This window comes from Pleurodeles waltl, chromosome 9 (assembly GCF_031143425.1).
Source record: "Pleurodeles waltl isolate 20211129_DDA chromosome 9, aPleWal1.hap1.20221129, whole genome shotgun sequence".
Lineage (NCBI taxonomy): Eukaryota > Metazoa > Chordata > Amphibia > Caudata > Salamandridae > Pleurodeles > Pleurodeles waltl.
The window spans coordinates 379,364,779-379,388,077 of NC_090448.1; the positions used below are offsets into that span (position 1 = coordinate 379,364,779).

Below are 23,299 nucleotides of genomic sequence, written 5' to 3' on the forward strand. Positions count from 1 at the left end.
GATGTCCATAGAAGTCAAAAAGTTAAGAACTGCTGAACTATAGTATCAGAAAGAGGGAATCTGAGGATAAGTCAATGAGCATGTGTCATGGAGATCCCACAGTGGTCAAAGAGCTTTTAAAACAATTTTTGTATTTCTATTTCTTTTGTAAAATAAAAATATCCAAACAAAAGAACGTCAACTGTTCAAGGCGTTCCTTATCACATTTCGTCTTTAATTTAAATATATACTGAATGATGCAAAGCAACTCTTAGCAGTATGTGCATTGTTTTATAGTTATTACAATGTGAGATGTTGTTCAGTAGGTCTCTGGTCAAATCCATTGGCAAGCTAGACTGTTGAGGGGCAGATATTACTTTATAGGCATTTTGAAATCGTTCCCTTCTATGACTGTTAAAAATCCTGCGGTGAAGATATGACCTCGATTTTCAGCAGGTCTTTGCTGCTTTCTTCTTTGTGGTGCTGCTGTTATTTTTCTCCTTGGACATGTTCCAAGCTAGTCCGGAGGGGCGAAGACTTAGTAATAGGCCTTCCTAGTTCTGTTTGGTAAGGATGTTTGCATAGGCAGTCCTTAAACATTTAGTCAGGCTGCGTAGGACACGGGTACTGGAGGTGTTTGACTTTCAGGTGCAAGGTGAGGACCACACATTTCGTGATACGAAGAAGCTGCACAATAAGAGTGGGTTTTGCTCCTAAATGTGCTGGGGTGATGTCTGAGCTCTTATTTCCTAGGTGCTAAATCTATTTTAGTGCGGAAGAAGATTTTTAGATTGTTGGTGCATTAGCACTCCCCTAAAATGTGAGCAGTTTTTGGTCATTCAAGTGAAACTAACTAGAGTCAATTCACTTTTTTCGGCCTATTGAAAATAATATCCAGGAATATTTGCAAGAATTCTTGGCAGTTGTTGTGCTAGCCAGATGAGTTTTGCTGATAATGCTGTTGAATTCTGCCTTAGCTTAAAATTTCGTGTACATGGGCATTGCATGAAATTGAACAAGTTTGAGTGCTTTATTCAGATTGTTATTCATTTAAACTTTATACAATGCAGAAATAATCCCCAGAATGTTCAACAGAACCTTGTGTAGGGTTAAACATTTAATCCTCAGCAATAAACTGCTGGAATTTGTAGAGACGATATTCGTTATTCCCTTAAACGCAACACAACAACAGTGTGCATTAAAATATATTCAAAAGGATGTACCAGGCAAAGTTCCTCAACATCTAGACGTGTTAGGCCTGAGGTACAAACCAAGATCTTAGATATGCCTTACAACAGCAATTCCTTGTTTGGCAACAAGTCAATGAGGCTTTGGAAAAAATTAAAAATGATATGAACACTGCTAGATCAGTGGTTCCCAACCTTTTGACTTCTGTGGACCCCCACGTTATCATTACTGGAACCTAAGGTACCCCACTTAATCATTACTGGAATCTGGGGACGCCCCACTAAGTCATTGCTGGGAGCCAGGCCTAACCATTGTCAATGATCTGAACCGCAAAACTATACACAAAAATACAGAAACAAGGATCCCATCAAACACATACGCAAATGATAACACATTTTATTTAATTTGCAAACAAAATAACAAAACTAAAATTTATTTTTATTATGAAGGTTGTAGCTTTTCTAAATTCAATTTAGTTTCTCATTGTATATACTACAATGTGTTTGATGCACCTGCACTGCTTCCACAAAGCACCTATTGCTATCTGGGATGATTCCATCTATACCAATCATTCCAACCCTACCAGCGGCCGTCTCAGTGTATCTTCCAACAACACCAGTCATACTGAACTCTGCATGCAGCAGCTTACTCTAAACAGACCATGAGAGGCAAGCAAAAGACTTCCCTAAGAGGAAAGGGTTTCTATTCTCCTTGTTTCCTGGTCAAGAAGAAATCAGGAGAATGGTGCCAAATATGTATCTCAGGAAACTGAACAAGTACCTGAAAAAAACAATCCTTTCTTATGATCATCCTCCAGAAAATCCTACATCATCTAAATTACTGGGATTTCATGACAAGTCTGGATTTACAGGATGCCTATTTCCATTTCTTTGTCTATACAAAACACCTCATATTTCTCAGATTCAGAGCAGTCTACACATCAGTTCAAAGTGCTCCCATTTGGTCTCGGGTCAGCCCCCTGGATTTTCACAAAATGTCATGCCCCAGTGGCAGTTCACTTGCGACAAAAAGACCTTCAGATATTTCCATACTTCGTCGACTGGCTACTAAAAACACCATCTGCCCCGCAAGCGTCGGAACAACATGCCTACGGTTGTTTCAGTCACTAAGACTAACAATTAGTTATCAAAAATCTCTCCTCTCTCCTTCAACGAGGATACATTTTCTGGGACCAACTTTAGATGCACTACAAGACAAGGCATTCTTGTCCGCAAATAGACAAAGGAAACTCATGACGCTGGCTTGAACTCTAGCAAAAATAAGTCAGTTTCTGTTCATCTTCTCAAATCTCTTCTCTGGATGATGTCATCAGCCATTCTCCTTGTGCATTGTCCTAGTCTAGGAATGAGACCTTTTCAATGGGAACTAGATGTGCAGTGGGTTCAGACAGAATGTTAATTTGTCAGTATCATCCAGGTCACACAATGGAGCCCTTCCTTGGTGAGTAAAGTCTGACAGTCTCCCATCAGGGCTAATGTTCCTGTCTCTAGTACCCAAATGTCATTACAACAGATGCTTCTCTAGAAGGCTGGAGAGCTCATTTGCAAGATCTTCAGATGAAAAGCAAATGGAGTCTAGCGCAATTAAAAATGCACATAAATTTCCTGGAACTGTGTGATCTCTTGTCGTCCAGGATAATCGGGTCATCTGTATGAATACAAACGGACAACCCAAGTTTGTACTACCTCAACAAACAAGGAGACACACTAGCTCAGATCCCGTTGCAGAAAGCACAGGAAATTGGCATCAGCACATCACTTGACCATTAGGGCTGAACACCTGCCGGGGTCAGCAACAATCTGGCGGATACTTTAAGCAGAGCAGCTCAGACCTGTCACATGTGGAAACTAAATCAGTCTATTCTGAGCGCTATATTTCAAAGATGGGACAGCTGCAACTAGACATTCTTGTTTTACACAAACTGGGGTCCTCAAAAAGGGTCGTGGGGAAATGTGTTTTTCACAGATATATGTTTTTAATCTCAATTCCCCCAATAGTCCGTGCTCTACGATGGCCCAGACAACAATGGTTCACAGAACTTCTACTGTTATCGGAGGACGACTACATGCAATAAATCTCAGAACAATTTATTGCCCGTGAACCACAAGAAGAGGTCCGATATCCAATCCTGACTTTCCTGCACATATCTGCCTGACTCCTAAATATCATGAGTTTCACCACCTAGATATCCCAGAGGACTGCATGGATATTCTTTCAAAAGCCAGAGCCAATACTATGAACAAAACATATCACTTAAAATGGAAGCACTTTTGTCTAAAATGCCATATTTCAAACGTTCATCCTATCCTGTCTCATCCAGAATAGGTTTTGCCATAGCTGCTTCCTCTAGCCAGACCTCTCCTAGCACATTCTTCTATCAAAGTACATTTGGTGGCCATATCACGATATAGAACTTCATGAGCTCCTTCTCTGTGTTCTAACAGACTAATCACACAATTTATTAAAGGTTTATTCAGGGCATTCCCTCCGATAAAAACCAACCCCACCAACCGCTTAATACTGTGTTGTCGCAGCCAATGAAGAGCCCTTTTGCACCTATCCACAGGGTAGAACTCAAGTTTATAACGTGGAAGTTTGCTGTGCTTCTAATTCACACCTCTGCAAGAAAAGTGAGATAACGGAACTTTTCTTGCAATTTAAAAACAATACTGCGATTCTCCAGACCATTCCCAAGTTCATACCTAAAGTTCAATCTGATTTCCACTTCAATGAACCAGTGGTACTGTAGACACTTTTTCAAATCTGCAGACACCTGACCAAAGACCTTTCCACACTAGATGCAAAAAGTTGCTTGAAGTTCTATTTACACCATAAAAAACATCTATGAACTAAGGACCAGATATGTGTGGCATATGGAAACCATAACAAGGGAGGTGCGGTTTCCACGACTAGCATAGCAATATGGATCTCAACCTGCATTCAGTTTTTTCACTGGAAGGCCGATAGGTCTTTGGTGTAAAGGACTAAAGCACACTCTACAAGAGCAGTTTCTACAACTGTGGCTGTGTTTTCTGGAGTACATATCAGTGTATGCTGTGCTCCAATGTGGAAGAACAGGCATACGTATTAACCTGGTAGTATTACCTGGATTCAGCACAAAGCAGTGAAGCAGCCGTGGGACAAGCAGTACCTTATCATCTATTCCAATAAATTGTGCCTCGTAAATTGTATTGGTTTGTTCAAGTTTTCACCTATTTGGAGCATTGAGGATGTCATCGAGGAAGACTGGGCTCAAACCGGATCAACACTTCTTGTGTCTTTGGTGCCTGGAGAGCAAACATGACCCGATGGCTTGCTCCAAGACTTGGCCATGCTTCTGAAGGCTTTGAGGGAGCGGTCCCTTAAGCTGATGGTGACTCGATTATTGACTCACCGCAAGTCGAGATCTCGTTGAGAAGAAGGTCCTGGGGTCGTTGCGGAGTCCTCCATAATTGACGTCCCACTCCAAGTCCTCTGGCAATCTGGTAAGTAGAGGAACAAGAAAATAAGTCTAAGAAGTCGAAGTATTCTTTGGCTTCTCCAAGTCCATTGGCTGACAAGGGAGCGTTCATGTTCTAGGCCTCGCTCTGCTAACCTTGTGCCTATGTAAACCTTGTGCCTCTCCAAGTTGCTGGGTGCCGGAGTGACCCCTGCCCAACTCAAGGAGTTCTGTGAGGCCATGTGCCTCATTTTTGGTCAGTCCTACACTGCTGGAGCACTTTTGGGCCAAGTGGATACGAAAGGGGCCCCTTTGTGTTCGATGCTTGAGGCTTCGGGCTTGGTGCTGAGGGGCATACCTGGATCTAGTCCTGGATCTGGACCGATGTCAGTTGTACCACTTTGACCTTCCCTGACACCAGTCCTGACATGAGGCTCCCTGCCATCCCCATTCTTATCCCCAACTCCCCAAGCCAGATGGCTGTTGTTCACTCCAACGTCTGCAGCAGTCTTGCTTCCTATTTCAGATCCTTTCTTATAGGCTAGGTTACGATGAGGAATGGGAGGGGTCGCTAGACCCTTTAGAATGCCAGCTACAAGGCCCTTTGGACTGGCGTACAGACTTGGGTGAAGTCAGCGGACTGGTTACGTCTCCAGATACTGGCATGCTTTCTTCCGCTACCACGGCTACGGAGGAGCTTCCTATTATATGGTTGTGAGAAGAGCAGCTGAGGTCCTGGACCTTGAATTCCCTTTGATGGCAGTTAGGACCAATCTCCTGACAGTGGTGCTTCAACCTGGAGCTTACTCCTCAGAACCCATGCTCTTGTTTGATGAGGCCCTCATGGATGTCCTGCTTGTTACCTGATCCAAAACCAGCATAGGGGCTTCTGTGAACAGGACTATTGCCACCATTGCCCCGCTCCAGGGGCCCCAAGCTTTCTGACATCCCACCCCTGAGAGCTTGGTTATCGAAGCCTCCACTTCACATAGTGTATTACCTTCTGCACCCCTGGATAGGGAATCCAAAAGGCTGGATACACTTGGAAAGATTTTTTTCTTCCACCAGCCTAGAATTGCGGTCAGTGAACACTGAATGCCTTTTGGCCTGTTATTCCCACACGCTGTAGGATACAGTTGTGCAAGTACTGCCACAGGTCCCGGAAAAGGCCTGGGCTGTACTCGCTCGGGCAGTTGCTAATAGGAGAGAAGCAACAAAGTTCACTATCTTTTGCAGGCTGGACACAAATGACTTCTGCCTTTTTAGGGGATGTCCAAGCTACTTTGATGGACATGCCCTTTGACAGCACCCATCTCTTCTGAGACTGGGCAGACTCTGTACTCAAGCTCTTCAAGGTTTTTTGAGCTATAGCCAGGTCCATGGGACTCATGGAAGGCCCTCGACTCCCTGCTTTTCTTGCACCCATTTCGTGGCTATGGGAGGGGCTTCTAACCGCGTACGTTCATGGCCTTCCACCGTGCTGCTCATGCTGCCCTGCCTCTGCGTGGTTGAGGGTGTGGGATCCACAGACCTCGTGGATAAGGATGCTAGAGTCTGGCCAGTCTCCCTCCCCTGCCCCCCACCTACTGCCAATTGGAACCAGGATCTGCCATCACTAGCTCCGCTGAGTATCCATCACGTCAGACAGGTGAGTTTTGCAATAGCTGAAGGGACTACCCCCTTCCCTTCAAGACCAACCCTGCATCATGCCACCATCCTAGGATTGGATGGCGGAGGATCACTTATCCCTTCTCTGCATGGGAGTTGCAGCTCTCTTGGCCAGAGGGGCCATAGAGAGGGTCCCTGTGTCCGAAGTAGGTTGTGGTTGCTATCTCTGCTACTTTCTGGTAACCACGAAGGACAAGGGCCTTCGCCCTTTACTAGACTTTTGGTCCCTCAATCTCTTCCTCAAGAAGGTGAAGTTCAAGATGTTTACTCTGGCTCAGGGTTCTGTCTGACCTGGACCCAAAAGTCTGGATATTAGAGTTGGACGTTTACTCTTATTTCCATATTCCAGTCCTGCCTGCCCACAGATGTTACTTGAGGTTCACGGTGGAACACGAGCACTTTCAGTTCACTGTGCTCACCTTTGGCTTTACCAGCACCCTTCTGGTATTTATCAAGGTGATGACTGTGGTTGCAGCTCATCTGCGCAGATCGGGGGTTTCAAGCTGTTAAAGGCGGGCTCACGACAGGCTGTCGTCTCCAACCTCCAGACTACCGCAGACCTCCTGCATTTGCTGGGGTTCACTATAAATGTGTCAGTTATACCTGACTTGCTGTCCGACGCTCATTTTCATTTAAGTTGTTCTGGACACAGTACAATTTCGGGCTTATCATCCAGAGCGATGAGTCCAAGATATTTAGGCTATGATATGGATGTTTCAACCTCTCTTCAGAATTTTAGTAAGAATGACTGAGGCTGCTGGGCCTCATGACCTCATGTATCTTCTGGTGACACATGCTAGGTGGCATATGCGGGCTCGGCAGCAGAACCTGAAGTTCTAGTGGGCGCAGCATCGGGGGAATCTCTCCAACAAGGTCCAGATCTTGGAGGGAACTGCACAAGATTTGCAGTGGTGGCTAACGAATCGCAATTGTGTGAGGTCAGATCCCTCACCCTTCCCAAACCAGATCTGACAGTAGTGACGGATGCGTCGGCCATATGTGAGAAGTGGAGATCAGAGGCATTTGGTCTCCGGCAGAATTCAGACTCCACATTAGCCTGTTGGAGCTCCATGCGATCTGGCTATTATTGAAGGCATTTCTTCCCTCTATCAAAGAGAAGATGGTGCAGGTGTTCACGTATAACAAAACCACCATGTGGTACTGCAACAAGCAGGGCAGGGCGGGGTGAGGTTGTGGACTCTGTCAGGAGGCTATGTGCCTCTGGACATGGCTGGAAGAGCAATACATGTCTGGGTGGTTCAACATCTTGTGGGCTTTCTGAATGCCAGAGCAGACAAACTCAACTGAAAATGTCTAGAGAATCATAAATGGCGGCTCCATCTGGAGGTGTGGCACGGCCTCTTTCAGCAGTGGGGTTGAGCCTTGTTTAGACCTTTTAGCCTTTGGTTAGACCATGCAGTGTGAGCAGTTTTGCACCTTGGAGTTTCCCAGATGTCAGTCGCTCAGACACTTTTGGGCTTAAGTGGAATTCGGGCCTCCTGTAAGCCTTTCCGGCCATACCACTTCTGCCCAGAGTTCTAAAGAAGACCAAGAACGTACCGGCCCATGTAATCCTTGTTGCTTCGGACTGGGCATGGAGAGTCTGGTATCCCTAGCTGCTGAGCATGTCCATCTATCCTCCGATCAGACTGCCCATTCGGGAGGATCTTCTGGTGCAACAGCAGGGGAGGGATCTGAACCCATCCACCCTCCACCTTCTTGCGTGGAGATTGAGCAGCAACAGACAGTTTTTGACCATCCACTTGAAGTCTGTAACATAGTTTTGGCAGCCGGGCATCCCTCCACCTAAACAGTATACACCTGTTGTTGTAAGAAATTTTTGGCATGGCGCACAGACAAGTCTGTTTACTCCCCTTTCTGCCCCTCTCTCTGAGTTCCTATTGTTTATCCTTTCCTTGGCCCAGCAGGGCTCTGCTATGGGCACACTTAAACAAAGAAGGTTAAACAGGCAAACTCAAAAAAGCAGAAATGGCAGACAGATAACTTTTAAGTCCCCTAGTTCCTCAAAAGTCTTGCACACCTTCTTCCTCCATCCCCACTTATCATGCCTCAATGGGATCTGAATTTGGTTTTGACATTTCTGATGTATGCTCCTTTCAAACCTCTCTAAAATCGTCCCCTCAAGCTTCTGACTTTGAAAACAGCTTTTCATGTGGCCATTATATCTGCCCACATCTATCCTGACTAAGTGATGCTTTGCACTGGGGCTTCTTTTCTGCCAAAAGTGGTTACACCCTTTCATATAGGACAGTCCATCACCTTGCCTACTTTTTTATGCACCCCCACATTCTTCTGGGGAATAGGCGAGAGTCCACCGCCTGGAGACAAAAAGAGCATTGCCATTCTACCTTGATTGTGCAAAAGTTAAGGGTGGATGATTAACTTTTTTGGTTATGTGGGTGTGAAGAAAGGTCGGGCATTGCAGAAGCGGACCATCTCCAGATGAGTCGTACTCTGCAAAAAGACCTGCTACGCACTGGCCAAAAACAACCACCTAAAGGTTTGCATGCTCTTTCTACCTGAACTTCGACCGCGACTGCTGCATTAGCACACGGAGTGCCAGTCCTTGACATCTGCCAAACAGCAATGTGGGCTTCTCAGCACGTTTACCAAATACTACTGCCTGGACAGTCAGGTCTGTAGGGATGGGTACTTTGCCTGTTCGGTCCTGCGGGACTTTCTAGTATGATCTTGGTTTGCAGACCCTTTTCCGGGGGGTGGTATTGCTTGGGTATCTATTCAAAGGTAGGGAATCTGTAACTAGAAATCTCTATCAGATTAACTGGTACTTACCTTTGGTAATGCCTTATCAAGTAGAGACAGTATCTAGTTGCAGATTCCTTACCAAGCCTCCCATCCTCCCCGCTCTGTGAACTGATTTCTAGGGGTAGGGACTCCTGTTTTAGGGGCTTAGTTTTGACACACCAGTAATCAGTGTGTTCGATGGCATCTGTCGCTGTAGATACGCATGTTCTGCAATAGCTCGCCATCTGGTGTTGGGCCGGAGTGTTACAAGTTGTTTTTCTTCGAAGAAGTCTTTCGAGTCACGGGACCGAGTGACTCCTCCTTTTGTCTCCATTGCGCATGGGCGTCGACTCCATCCTCGATTGTTTTTTTTCCGCCATCGGGTTCGGACGTGTTCCTGTCGCTCCGAGTTTCGGAACAGAAAAAATAGTTAATTTCGGAAGATTTTCGTCGGTATTGTTGCGTTCGGGATCGGCATACTTACATTCAACACCGCATCGAAGATCGAAGAGCTCCGGTGCCCTTCGGGGTAATTTTTCGATCCTCCGTCGGGGCCTGGTCGGCCCGACCGCGTGCTGAAGAACGCCGATGGAACGGACCCCGTTCCGTTTCTGCCCCAAATGCCACAATAAATACCCCTACACAGACCAACACTTGGTCTGCAACCTGTGCCTGTCACCTGAGCACAGCGAAGACACCTGCGAGGCCTGTCGTGCGTTCCGGTCCAGAAAAACACTCCGAGACCGTCGAGCCAGAAGACTTCAAATGGCGTCCGCACCGACAGCCCGACGGGAGTTCGAGGAACAGGAAGAGGAAGGTACCTTCTCGATCCAAGACTCAGACTCCGAAGGATTCGACGATACACAAACCGTGAGTAAGACGTCGAAAACCACACAGAGAAACATTTACAAGGCCCAGGGGACGCCACTGCCACCAGGCCATGGCTCGACCCATAAATTCGGTGACCGACCGTCGGCACCGAAAAAGGCCCAAACAGTGCCGAGATCGTCCGACTCCGGTCGAGACACCGGCACGCAGCCTTCTCGGGACCGAGAAAGTGCTGGAGACAAGCCTCGACACCGAGATGCCGGTGTGGACACGGCTCGACGCCGAGACAGCGGCACCGAAACAGATCGACGCCGAGAGGTTTCGGCCCCGAAAAGAAAAAAAGTCACCTCGGAGCCGAAAAAACACGCAGACACAGTTTCGACGCCGAAACAAACTGCAAGCGACCCAGCTTCAGGCTCTTATACAGAAGAGCACTCGCTAACCTCCCAAATGCAGAAGCATAGGTTTGAGGAAGAGCTACAAGCAACGGATGCGGACCATACGCAAAAGCGTATCTTCATTCAGCAGGGGACAGGAAAAATAAGCACCCTTCCCCCCATTAGGAGAAAGAGAAGGTTGGAGTTCCAGACGGAACAAGCACCACAACCAAAAGTGGTGAAAAGAGTTACACCACCACCCTCTCCTCCGCCCGTGATTAACGTTTCACCAGCACAAACGCCATCACACTCCCCAGTTCACACCACCATGAGCCAGGGTGACCAAGACCAGGACGCATGGGACCTATACGACGCCCCAGTGTCAGATAACAGCCCAGAGGCATACCCTACAAAACCATCTCCACCAGAAGACAGCACCGCGTACTCTCAGGTGGTGGCTAGAGCAGCACAATTTCACAACGTAAGCCTCCACTCAGAACAGGTCGAGGATGATTTCCTGTTCAACACACTCTCCTCCACCCACAGCTCCTACCAAAGCCTGCCTATGCTCCCTGGTATGCTCCGGCACGCAAAAGACATATTTAAGGACCCGGTCAAAAGTAGGGCAATCACACCAAGGGTGGAAAAAAAGTATAAGCCGCCTCCTACAGACCCGGCTTTCATCACAACACAGCTGCCACCAGACTCTGTTGTTGTAGGAGCAGCTAGGAAAAGGGCCAACTCTCACACATCTGGAGATGCACCACCCCCAGATAAAGAAAGCCGCAAGTTTGATGCAGCTGGTAAAAGAGTCGCAGCACAAGCTGCAAACCAGTGGCGCATCGCGAACTCCCAGGCACTACTTGCGCGCTATGACAGAGCCCACTGGGACGAGATGCAACATCTCATTGAACATCTGCCCAAAGACTTCCAAAATAGGGCAAAACAAGTGGTTGAGGAGGGACAGGCCATCTCCAACAACCAGATCCGCTCCTCCATGGACGCTGCAGATACAGCTGCACGGACAATTAATACATCTGTAACTATCAGAAGGCATGCATGGCTCCGAACGTCTGGATTTAAACCAGAGATTCAACAAGCAGTTCTCAATATGCCTTTTAATGAAAAAGAACTGTTCGGTCCAGAAGTGGACACAGCGATTGAGAAACTCAAAAAAGATACGGACACTGCCAAAGCCATGGGCGCACTCTACTCCCCGCAGAGCAGAGGGAATTACAGCTCATTCCGTAAACCGCCCTTTCGAGGGGGGTTTCGGGGTCAAAGCACACAAGCCAGCACCTCACAAGCCACACCGTCCAGTTACCAAGGACAGTATAGAGGAGGTTTTCGGGGACAATATAGAGGAGGGCAATTCCCTAGAAATAGAGGAAGATTCCGAAGCCCCAAAACCCCTACTACTAAACAGTGACTCACATGTCACTCACCCCCTCCACACAACACCAGTGGGGGGACGAATAGGTCATTATTACAGAGCATGGGAGAAAATCACTACAGACACTTGGGTTCTAGCAATTATCCAACATGGTTACTGCATAGAATTTCTACAGTTCCCTCCAAACATACCACCAAAAGCACAAAATTTAACAACACACCATTCCAATCTCCTAGAGATAGAAGTGCAGGCACTATTGCAAAAGAATGCAATCGAATTAGTGCCAAACACACAAATAAACACAGGAGTTTACTCACTGTACTTTCTGATACCAAAGAAGGACAAAACACTGAGACCAATCCTAGACCTCAGAGTAGTCAACACTTTCATCAAATCAGACCACTTCCACATGGTCACACTACAAGAAGTATTGCCATTGCTAAAGCTGCACGACTACATGGCAACTTTAGACCTCAAGGATGCTTATTTCCATATACCAATTCACCCATCGCACAGGAAATACCTAAGGTTTGTATTCAAAGGAATACATTACCAATTCAAGGTACTGCCTTTCGGATTAACAACCGCACCAAGAGTCTTTACCAAATGTCTAGCGGTAGTCGCTGCACACATCAGAAGGCAGCAAATACATGTGTTCCCATATCTAGACGACTGGCTAATCAAGGCCCATTCGTTAATAGAGTGCTCAAATCACACAAATCATATCATACAAACCCTCTTCAAACTAGGGTTCACCGTCAATTTCACAAAATCCAAGATTCGGCCACGCAAGGTACAACAATACCTGGGAGCCATAATAGACACATCAAAGGGAGTAGCCACTCCAAGTCCACAAAGAATTCAAAATTTCAACACCATCATACAACGCATGTATCCAACACAAAAGATACAAGCAAAGATGGTATTACAACTCCTAGGCATGATGTCATCATGCATAGCCATTGTCCCAAACGCAAGACTGCACATGAGGCCCTTACAACAATGCCTAGCATCACAGTGGTCTCAAGCACAGGGTCACCTTCTAGATCTGGTGTTAATAGACCGCCAAACTTACCTCTCGCTTCTGTGGTGGAACAACATAAATTTAAACAAGGGGCGGCCTTTTCAAGACCCAGTGCCACAATACGTAATAACAACAGATGCTTCCATGACAGGGTGGGGAGCACACCTCGATCAACACAGCATACAAGGACAATGGAACGTACATCAAACAAAACTGCATATCAATCACCTAGAACTTCTTGCAGTTTTTCAAGCACTAAAAGCTTTCCAACCAATAATAGTTCACAAATACATTCTCGTCAAAACAGACAACATGACAACAATGTATTATCTAAACAAGCAGGGAGGGACGCACTCCACGCAGTTAAGCATGTTAGCACAAAAAATTTGGCATTGGGCAATTCACAACCAAATTCGCCTAATTGCACAGTTTATACCAGGGATACAAAATCAACTCGCAGACAATCTCTCTCGAGATCACCAACAAGTCCACGAATGGGAAATTCACCCCCAAATACTGAACACTTATTTCAAACTCTGGGGAACACCTCAGATAGACTTGTTTGCGACAAGGGAGAACGCAAAATGCCAAAACTTCGCATCCAGATACCCACACAAACAATCCCAAGGCAATGCCCTATGGATGAACTGGTCAGGGATATTTGCTTACGCTTTTCCTCCTCTCCCTCTCCTTCCTTACCTGGTAAACAAACTCAGTCAAAGCAAACTCAAACTCATATTGATAGCACCAACTTGGGCAAGGCAACCCTGGTACACAACGCTGCTAGACCTATCAGTGGTACCCTGCATCAAATTGCCCAACAGGCCAGATCTGTTGACACAGCACAACCAAAAGATCAGACACCCAGATCCAGCATCGCTGAATCTAGCAATCTGGCTCCTGAAATCCTAGAATTCGGGCACTTACAACTTACCCAAGAATGTATGGAAGTCATAAAACAAGCAAGAAGGCCATCCACCAGGCACTGCTATGCAAGTAAATGGAAGAGGTTTGTTTGCTACTGCCATATTAATCAAATACAACCATTACACACAACTCCAGAACATGTAGTGGGTTACTTGCTTCACTTACAAAAATCTAACCTAGCTTTCTCTTCCATTAAGATTCACCTTGCAGCAATATCTGCATACCTGCAGACTACCTATTCAACTTCCCTATATAAAATACCAGTCATTAAAGCATTCATGGAGGGCCTTAGGAGAATTATACCACCAAGAACACTACCTGTTCCTTCATGGAACCTAAATGTTGTCCTAACTAGACTTATGGGTCCACCTTTTGAACCCATGCACTCCTGCGACATACAGTTCCTAACCTGGAAGGTGGCATTTCTCATCGCCATTACTTCCCTGAGAAGAGTAAGCGAGATTCAGGCGTTTACTATACAGGAACCTTTTATACAACTACACAAAAATAAAGTCGTCCTAAGGACCAATCCTAAATTTTTGCCAAAGGTTATTTCACCGTTCCATCTAAATCAAACAGTGGAACTTCCGGTGTTCTTTCCACAGCCAGATACCGTAGCTGAAAGGGCACTACATACATTAGATGTCAAAAGAGCATTAATGTATTACATTGACAGAACAAAGAACATCAGAAAGACTAAACAACTCTTTATTGCATTTCAAAAACCTCATGCAGGAAACCCAATTTCAAAACAAGGTATAGCCAGATGGATAGTTAAATGCATCCAAATCTGCTACCTTAAAGCTAAACGACAGCTGCCCATTACACCAAGGGCACACTCAACCAGAAAAAAAGGTGCTACCATGGCCTTTCTAGGAAACATCCCAATGCAAGAAATATGTAAGGCAGCCACATGGTCTACGCCTCACACATTCACCAAGCACTACTGTGTAGACGTGTTATCCGCACAACAAGCCACAGTAGGTCAAGCTGTATTAAGGACATTATTTCAGACTACTTCCACTCCTACAGGCTGATCCACCGCTTTTGGGGAAATAACTGCTTACTAGTCTATTGCAGAACATGCGTATCTACAGCGACAGATGCCATCGAACTGAAAATGTCACTTACCCAGTGTACATCTGTTCGTGGCATCAGTCGCAGTAGATTCGCATGTGCCCACCCGCCTCCCCGGGAGCCTGTAGCAGTTTGGAAGTTACCTTCAATTATTTATATATGTATCATCTCAACCTTAAATAAGTGCATACTTAGTCACTCCATTGCATGGGCACTATTACTACAATTCAACTCCTACCTCACCCTCTGCGGGGAAAAACAATCGAGGATGGAGTCGACGCCCATGCGCAATGGAGACAAAAGGAGGAGTCACTCGGTCCCGTGACTCGAAAGACTTCTTCGAAGAAAAACAACTTGTAACACTCCGGCCCAACACCAGATGGCGAGCTATTGCAGAACATGCGAATCTACTGCGACTGATGCCACGAACAGATGTACACTGGGTAAGTGACATTTTCATTTTCATCCCTCTGCACTTCTGGCGTGGAAAGTCATGAAAAGAAACTGACATCCACATGCCGGGGTGATGCCTATATTTGAACCTCGACGTTCTATCTGGCATGGGCACTGCCGATGCCGGATGCAGAGCCAATCAACACCACCTAACGACGCGCAGGGGTGCACCTTAAAAAAGAAATACTTGGATCCAGTCTCTCGTCTGAGCAACGTTGAAAGGTAAGAAATCTGCAATTAGATATTGTTTCTACCATATAAGGCGTTACTGAAGGTAAGTAACTTGTTCTTTAAATCATTAACATGCCACCCACCGTCCTCCCCTTTGAGGCAGTCCTTATTGCCAAATAATGATTTTTCCCACTAGTGCTTGAAAAGCTGAGAGAAGATGCATCTCCTGGGAGTGTTCCAGAGGATGCTGTTGCTGGATTTTAGTACTTGATAAATGACATAGATAAGCCATAAAAATCAATGTCCTTTGCCATTGTGAACTATGCAGTACTACGTCTACTGCTTTAGAAATGTACTGTGGGACTCCCACGTCGACAATGGGATGATTGATGCATGTGAATCTATGAAAGATACCGACACTGGAAAACGAAAGTTACAGGTAAGCAACAAGTTTTTTATGCAGAAGCATTTTTCTTTTGCATATTTTTGATACCTTGCTGTTAAACACAAGACCAAACTGAAAAAATAGATTCACCACTTGTGTACAGATCTAGTTCTACCCAAACTCCCCATTGAGAACGGGGTTAAGGTGTTGATATTATTAAGGGGGCTTCAAGATCCCTGTCTATTTTATTGATGGGTAGGGCTGCGTTTTCCTACCTCCTGAAACTGCATTTCTCGAGCTTTACTTGAACAAAAAACCTTTATGCATGTGGATTGTGCCTAGGAGCTAAAAGCTTCAAATGTCGGTATTCCACTAAATAGATTGTGTGTGTAACTCGTTAATGTATTTTTGAACATATTTAATGTTGAATTCGCTTACTCCAGAATTAGTGATACATTATGAGTAAAGTATTTAGTTAACATTATACTATTTTTTTACATTGGTTCACTGCATTTAATTAAAATGCAGTTATATTTTATTTTATGTATAACGATGTGATTTTGTGACGGCCATACTTGGTCATATTTATGTGAATATGCGGTCTCAAATTGGTTAGCAATAAATGGACAATCGCCATTAAAATGCCATGAATTCGGAATACTACACTTAAGGTAGTAATGAAATTGAAAGGAATTGGAAATGAGCATTTATCATGCTGATTGGTCTCACTGTGTAGCGTTTTGTCAGTGCTGGATGTCTTTAAAATGGCCCGCCATTTGGCAAAGCCAATAGTGGCGACAGGCCATATTAAAATTATAGAAAAACATAGTTTCCTGAACTTTTAAGGTGACTACCGCTTTATGAATCAACATGTGTTGCATCTCGCATCACATAGCACTGTGACTATTTTGAAAGTACACAAGGCAGTGTTTTCTCTGCTTTCAAAATGGGTTATGTGCTGCGTGATTCAACGTGTTGACGCAATGCACATTGCGTAATGCAGTGTGGAAGCTATTTTGAAATTATATAAACGATTTTTTAATATTACTTGTCACCTCTTGGTTTTGCTAATGCCAACAGATTTTAAAAGGATATGACAATGGCACAGCCAATAGCTTTGCCAACATTTCACGGGACAAAGGCAGTAGGGAATTGAGCCAAGAGTAACCGAAGGGGAAGAAAAAGGCATGCTAAAGTGTAGAGGAATAGCATCCAGGGTGCAGCACCAAGGTTACAATTCTGCACCTCGTGCACTGTGGAGGACCTCTGGGATGAGTCTTGGAGTACCATAGAGGGAGAGAAAGGGAGTGGTTAAGAGGGGAGTGAGCAAAAGCACACACGCATACCTTCTTAAGAAAAGGCATAAGGACAAGGCTTGTAGTCCCATGAAGTACTAAACAAAAACTGAAATGCTTTTTTTAATTATTATTATTAACTAAAAAAAGTTCAGTAACGTTATCAGTGTAGGGATACATTCTATCCATTCAAAGGCAAGGGTAAAGAAGCATTCCCTGGGGTTGATGGGAGGGGAGGTGGACAAACTTGGAACAGGGAGGGAAAGGCAGGCGATGAAAAACAGTTAACAGAGATTGACAAGGAAGCCATCTAAAAGTGAGCAAGGGCTGACGATTGACAAAACTATCTAATAATGAGCAAGATCGGGCACAGAAGTCCACCCTCTGTAGTATTGTATACGTTGTAGTGTGCGTCAGACAGGCCAAGCTGTTTGTAGTGAGGTTCCAAAAAATTAGAATAGATTATAGGAAATAGTTTGGAAACCCGCTAGTACAGGAAAAGGGAAATTTCCTAAAGAGAGGTCAGATTGTGTAAAGAAAGGACAGTAGCAAGGATCATTTGCAGACATTTGCAGTCCCCAGAGTAAAATGCGTTGCAGTCCCCAGAGTAAGATGCTAGTTCTTTAAACTTTTTTTTGCATTTTGTTCTTGACATTTCCAAAAGTCTTATTTCTGTGTTTAATATTGCATCACTTTATTTTTTTCATTGACACAAAAGTAAATGACGGCAGCTAAACATTCTTGGTTCGAGCCTACAAGACAGTGCTTCCGCTGGTTGTTGTGAGGCATATTGTGGCTTGCAAAGAGCATAGAGGGGCTTGGAGCCTGCCCATTGCGTACATTGGCTGGCTTTACTTGTCACTGTTGTTGCTTGCTTCTTATTGGTGACCCAGCTTGTCAATCTTACTTTTATCTCTCAAACAGGAGTATTGCATTTGATTGGTTAGAATCATTGCTTGCTTTTGAGGCATTACTTATTTATTTTGTGTGAAGCACTTTGTTAGTGTGCACATTTTTGAGCTGTCTTCTTTGTGTAAGTCTCTCCACCTGCACTTAGTGATGTTTTCTGTTGCCGGACTGCTTTTCCTTACCCTCTCCCTCTTGCAGTCTCTATGTACTTCTACCCCTTGCTTCCCCGTACCCATACCTTTGTTGTTGCTTTCCCCCAACTCCCATGTTGCTTTCACTCCTGCACCATCCTTGTTGCTTTGGGGACCCGTCCAACCTGCAGTATTGCTTTTGCCTCCCCTCCAGTGTTGCTTTGGTGTCCCCAACCGACCCTGTGTTGCTACACCGGTTCATCCATCCAACCCCGTATTGCTTCCGTTGTCCCGCCCCACTCCCGCTTTCATTTATTTATTTCTTTTTTGTTAATAGTGTTTTCTTTTCAGTTCCTATGCCGTTCGGATCTGTAACTAAAAAGAAAAAAAGTGCCCATCTCATTTTGTAAGTGCATGCATGCGTGATATGCACACCTACACATGGATTGCACACCTACACATGGATAGCGGCGTCATAAGCTTTTTTTTTTCCTCCTTTTTTTTTTGTTTAACTTTAGCCATGCTGCACAGCAATGCAGATGCTGTGAAGCATAGCTAAAATCCATTGGCAAAGCTACTAGGTCACAAATGCAGGTTCTATTGGCTTTGCCAGTGCTTTTTAAAGGTCTAGGTAAATTGTTTGTGCTTTCAAGGTGACACCATAATTTACATTAGGTGTGCATCCTCTATTAAACAAAAAGTATATTCTAGTAATACTGGGGTTTAATCGTGCATTGATACACTTGGACACCTAAGTGGCTCATCCTTAAGCATTTTATCTCAGCTCCTTTTTTATCCCGGTATTAATCTTATGAAAGTACCACCAAAGCAAATACAGATGCCGATAGTGTGCATGATTAAAAATGTACGTTTGTCAGGTGGGGAGATTTTAAGCTTTTCCTCATTGCCAAGGTATGATGACAAAAATGCATGCTAATTGCCTTGCAAAAATTAAATTACAGAAATAGTGTGTCTCAGTCTCTCTCTCGAGTTATATTTGTAGTCCTTGACGTTTAATATAAGAATGTTTGATCACACATTCATCAAATCGTTTCGTAATGTTTTCACTGCCTAGGATGCAGATCTTAATATGAGATGTTAATTACCCGGTGAATACTGATCCAGCTTGTGTTTAACTAGTAGTTGGCTGTACTAGCCGACTTGTGTTGCTGTAACAGGAAAATGACAGAAGTATTTGTGTGGTGGTTTGTGTCCTGCTTGTTTTGCAATATTGGATAATAAAATGATCTAGGATGATTTATTGAGTGGTTTGTGGTACGCACGGACATTTGAAATGCTGCTGGACGAACACAATTTGTGGTTTATCACGTGTGCTGGCCTATGTTGCAATATCTGATAAAGAGAATGTTTGACTAGAAGTTTTTGTTGAGTGCCCCTATAAGTTTGCAGATATGCTTGATTAGTGGTTGTTTATGGTGTTTGCGGGCCTGTCCGTGTAACCGAATTTGTAGTATGAGCGTGGTATTGTTTAAGTTGTGGTTCTGATTTCAGGCCCTTGGGAGCGGGTTTACTTATTTGATTAGTGGCTCGTTCTGGGCACTTGGCTGTCTTCCCACGTCAGACAAGCAATGTGCTCGTGTTTCGTTAGTGGTTTGGGTTTACCATCCGGCTTTCCGTAGTAGCATAATGATCAGTGTCATGACTGGTTTGCCTCCATGACATGCTTTCCAAGAGTATGGTTTTTAGACTCCAAGCTGAAACCATGACATTGCTGACTGTATTGAATGCCCATGGGAGAAAAGATGTGTGTGTTGTGAAAAATATGGGGATTATAGCAGCTCTGATGATGGCCTCAAATAGGGATTTCCCACACTGACTGTCAACATCGAACGACCTGTCTTGTTTTTTTAAGTGTATCTGTGATCTAGATGATGGCCTAGGACATTTCTTCCTGCTGAACACCAGTCCTCTTGTTCCTTGCCCTCGCAGCTCATTTATCACTGAGTTTAACACGTCTGCATCTCACACGTTTTATTTCATTTGCGTTAATTTGATTTGCTTATAACTTTATGCAATCCTCACATTGCTTGGCGAATTTTCCTTCTTTACTTCGCTGGCCTAGCTCTATATGGTGGCAGACGCAGATCTGCATCTTGGATGAAGCTGTGAAAAATACGGTTTATTCTCCTTTGCTATCTTGTCTTTTGCTAGGTTGTTTCCACCTGGTTCTTTCACGAGGTGCGTGGTTTCTTGCTTTCCCTACCCCTCGGACCCCTACTTTATCGTGCTTCATTTTAAGTTGTCAGAGCTACCTTATCATTTGATTTATGAGGCTCGCACAACTTTTCAGCCTTCTGAGATTTTCAGCGTCTCGTGACTTCTAAATGCAACCACATGCGTCTTGGTTTTGCCTCCTCCTGTTCTGGTCTTAGTTCCTTCTAAATTGTTCTCCCTCTCTAGAAATCCCATCCTTCTAACCGTGTATCCTGCTTTCTATCTTCAGCTTAGGTCTACAGCTTTCACTTTCCAACCTCTTGCTTTTTGTGATTCTCTTCCTGCTTTTCTCTGACATCCCAGCCCTCCCACTGTGTTACCCTCTACCAGACTAAGGGGAAGTGAGACACCTGTGGCACTGGCAAGTCTGATGAGTCGAGTATTCATCATCAGCAACATTTTCTTTTTCTCCTGTCCTTGTGGTAACTGTAAGTAGATCAAAGCCCACCCTATCAATCTCTTGAAACTTGGTTCGCTCATTGCTTCACTTTGCTCTAGTTTGAGGTGTCAGGATGAGCCTCTGGCTTCCCCTGGTGCAGTAGAATCAGAAAGACCCTACTGTGGTTGTGGTGTGTAACACATGGATCCTGTCTCAGTGATGCTGTACTGTAAAGTTGGGTTTGATGGAAGAGCTGAGTGTCCAAGAAGATTGCTAGAGGGAATCATTGTCACAAACCTTGAAGTGTGTTTTTTCCAGGCCTGCAATTTTTTGAATATAATGTTGCAGTCAATTGCTTTTTCTTTGAATTATGCTTTCCTAAATAATTCAACGCAACCCTTTTTTCAAGAGACTGTCATAGTTTTCCATCTACCTCTGAATTGTTTTTAGCTCTGATTTGATTATTTAGATGACTGAAACATAATTTTGCTGCTGTTGGCAATACTTCAAAAATGTTGTGCTCTGTCAGCTTAATACTCTGGGGGGAAAAGGGGAAGAGTAACTTAACCTTGAAACGATAACATTTAGTCAGACATTGTGTCATCATAACTTGAATACAACCTCATCAGTTGTGATAAGCATCAGCAACTTGAACAACGGCCCTTCAAGTGCAGACTGTTTAAAACGTTATAAAGCAAGACCCCCATTTCAATGTGGCAGTAGTCTTCTGATGTGTGGCTTGGCTTTCTTGGATGGTGCAGTGCAGTGTCCAGGTGTGTACACGCTCTTGGCATGAACATTCGACATTTTATTTATTGGTTACCTGAAAAAGAATATACTCCCATTTTCATCACTTTAGGTAGGGAGCATACGGCCGCGAGTCATGTGGGGTTCTGCATTAACAGTATAAAGATCAATAATGGCGAGTGTATGCCAGTCTCACAGTGAATGAGAAGCTTCAACTCTATAGGTCAATCACTGCTAAATCGCAGAGTACTGTCCTAGCAGTATTACCCAGAGCACTTTCCTTATCCATCCATTGGAACTGTTTCAGTCTTTCAAGCTAGGGGGTCTCGTCCATCCTTCCCTCTGGCAGGAGCCTTCTCCTCAAGAAGCTGTCAGCAGGCTCAGAGGGTGCTCTAGAAAATAGAGCAACCCGGATCCCTTGTCCTCAGCAGAGGTCAGGATGACCCAATGGCATCCTTGGGGCCAGCAGTCCTTCTTGTGCTATTTCAAGGGGGTCACAATGAGTTAGGAGGAGAACTGTCATGAATCATGGGCCTCATCTTATTGCTCTTTCCCAGAAAGTCATTGACATCAAATAAAGGAATCCTTGGAACATCGTATACTTTATAGGTGGGAATTTGGAATATTGGTTACCCATGTCAGCCTAAGTAAATAAATGTCTGCGCTCTACCTTTTCCATTTGTCAATCTTTCTGTTTTTCGGTATCTGGGGGAGATAAGTTTTGAGTTGTGTCTTAAGTACTGAAGAAAGGCAGATAGTAGTGGGAGGACACCTACTACAAGATTCAGAATAACATGTCTGAGGTCGAGATGAGTACATTTAGCATTTAAGATGAGTGGGGCAGATGTCTGAGGATACTATGGTGAGAGGGGCCACTTTTTGCAAGGTAAAACGGGACACACTACTAAACACCTGCCTTCCTATTGAAATTTTGCATAACCACCACCTCCCCCCCCCCCCCCCCCCCCCCCCCCAATGGAGTAAGCTACAGAGGTATTGTGAAAGACCTTGGAGCATTATCCAGCACCTAGAGATAAGGTTGGAAAGATGCAAGCAACACGTACCTCAATGCTTTGAAGGGTGGGAGGACTATTGTCACAAGACCCCAATAGAAGTGAAGGGTTAAGCACTTTGGTTTTGCTCCTCTTTCAGTACTAGGGATTTGCTCAATAGTGAGTAGGTGCTCTATCTGAAAACCAGTTGACACTAAAAGGTCTCTCCTCTTGATACTAAAAGGAGAGATTTTGGTACCAACCAGCATGTGTACCTGTAAATGCATATTCTGTGTATACCCCTGCCATTTAGTGTTGGGATCAGAAGTTTCCAATCCTTTTCTTTCAGAGAAGTATTGAGGTATAAGTCCTGCTGCACGGCTTTGCTTAGTCCACAGTGCACAAGTACAATGCCTCAACTTCTGATTGTTTTCTTCCGCCTTCTGCCACCCGATGGATTAGTATGCAGAGCATCTGAATCTACAGAATCATAAACTATGAACAGATAGTTACAGGGTAAATAACAATCTCCTGGAATCTTGTAGAGGTCAGAAAGTGGGATAGACAGGACAGAAATAAGATAAACTAGAAATCCTGAAATTCAGTTGTTTTCAGGACTTTAGTTCCTTTTGACAGATAGAGGCCACTTGAAGGCACACAGGTGGCATGTTCACACCATACAGAAATCAAAGGATGGACTCTAATGGAAAGCAAAGGTGTTATGAGATCACTTAAGGCCATAGGATATTCTTCAATGGAGATATGTTGAAAGAGCACAAACCCTCAGGTGAAGGTTTGTTCCATAGCAAGGCATATACAAGAGGAAGTATTAATGCAGTGACGTGTTAGCTGTGGTCCACTGGAGGTACTGCACTTCCAACAGATGCTACATTTAATTGAATTGGGTAGATGGGG

General features: G+C 44.5%; 1 protein-coding gene across 1 annotated transcript in view; it reads left to right on the plus strand.

The window, feature by feature from the left end:
* The window catches only part of BICRA (BRD4 interacting chromatin remodeling complex associated protein), a 508,223-nt gene that overhangs the window by 153,433 nt on the left and 331,491 nt on the right, over nt 1-23,299 (plus strand). The gene's annotated exons all lie outside the window — the stretch shown is intronic.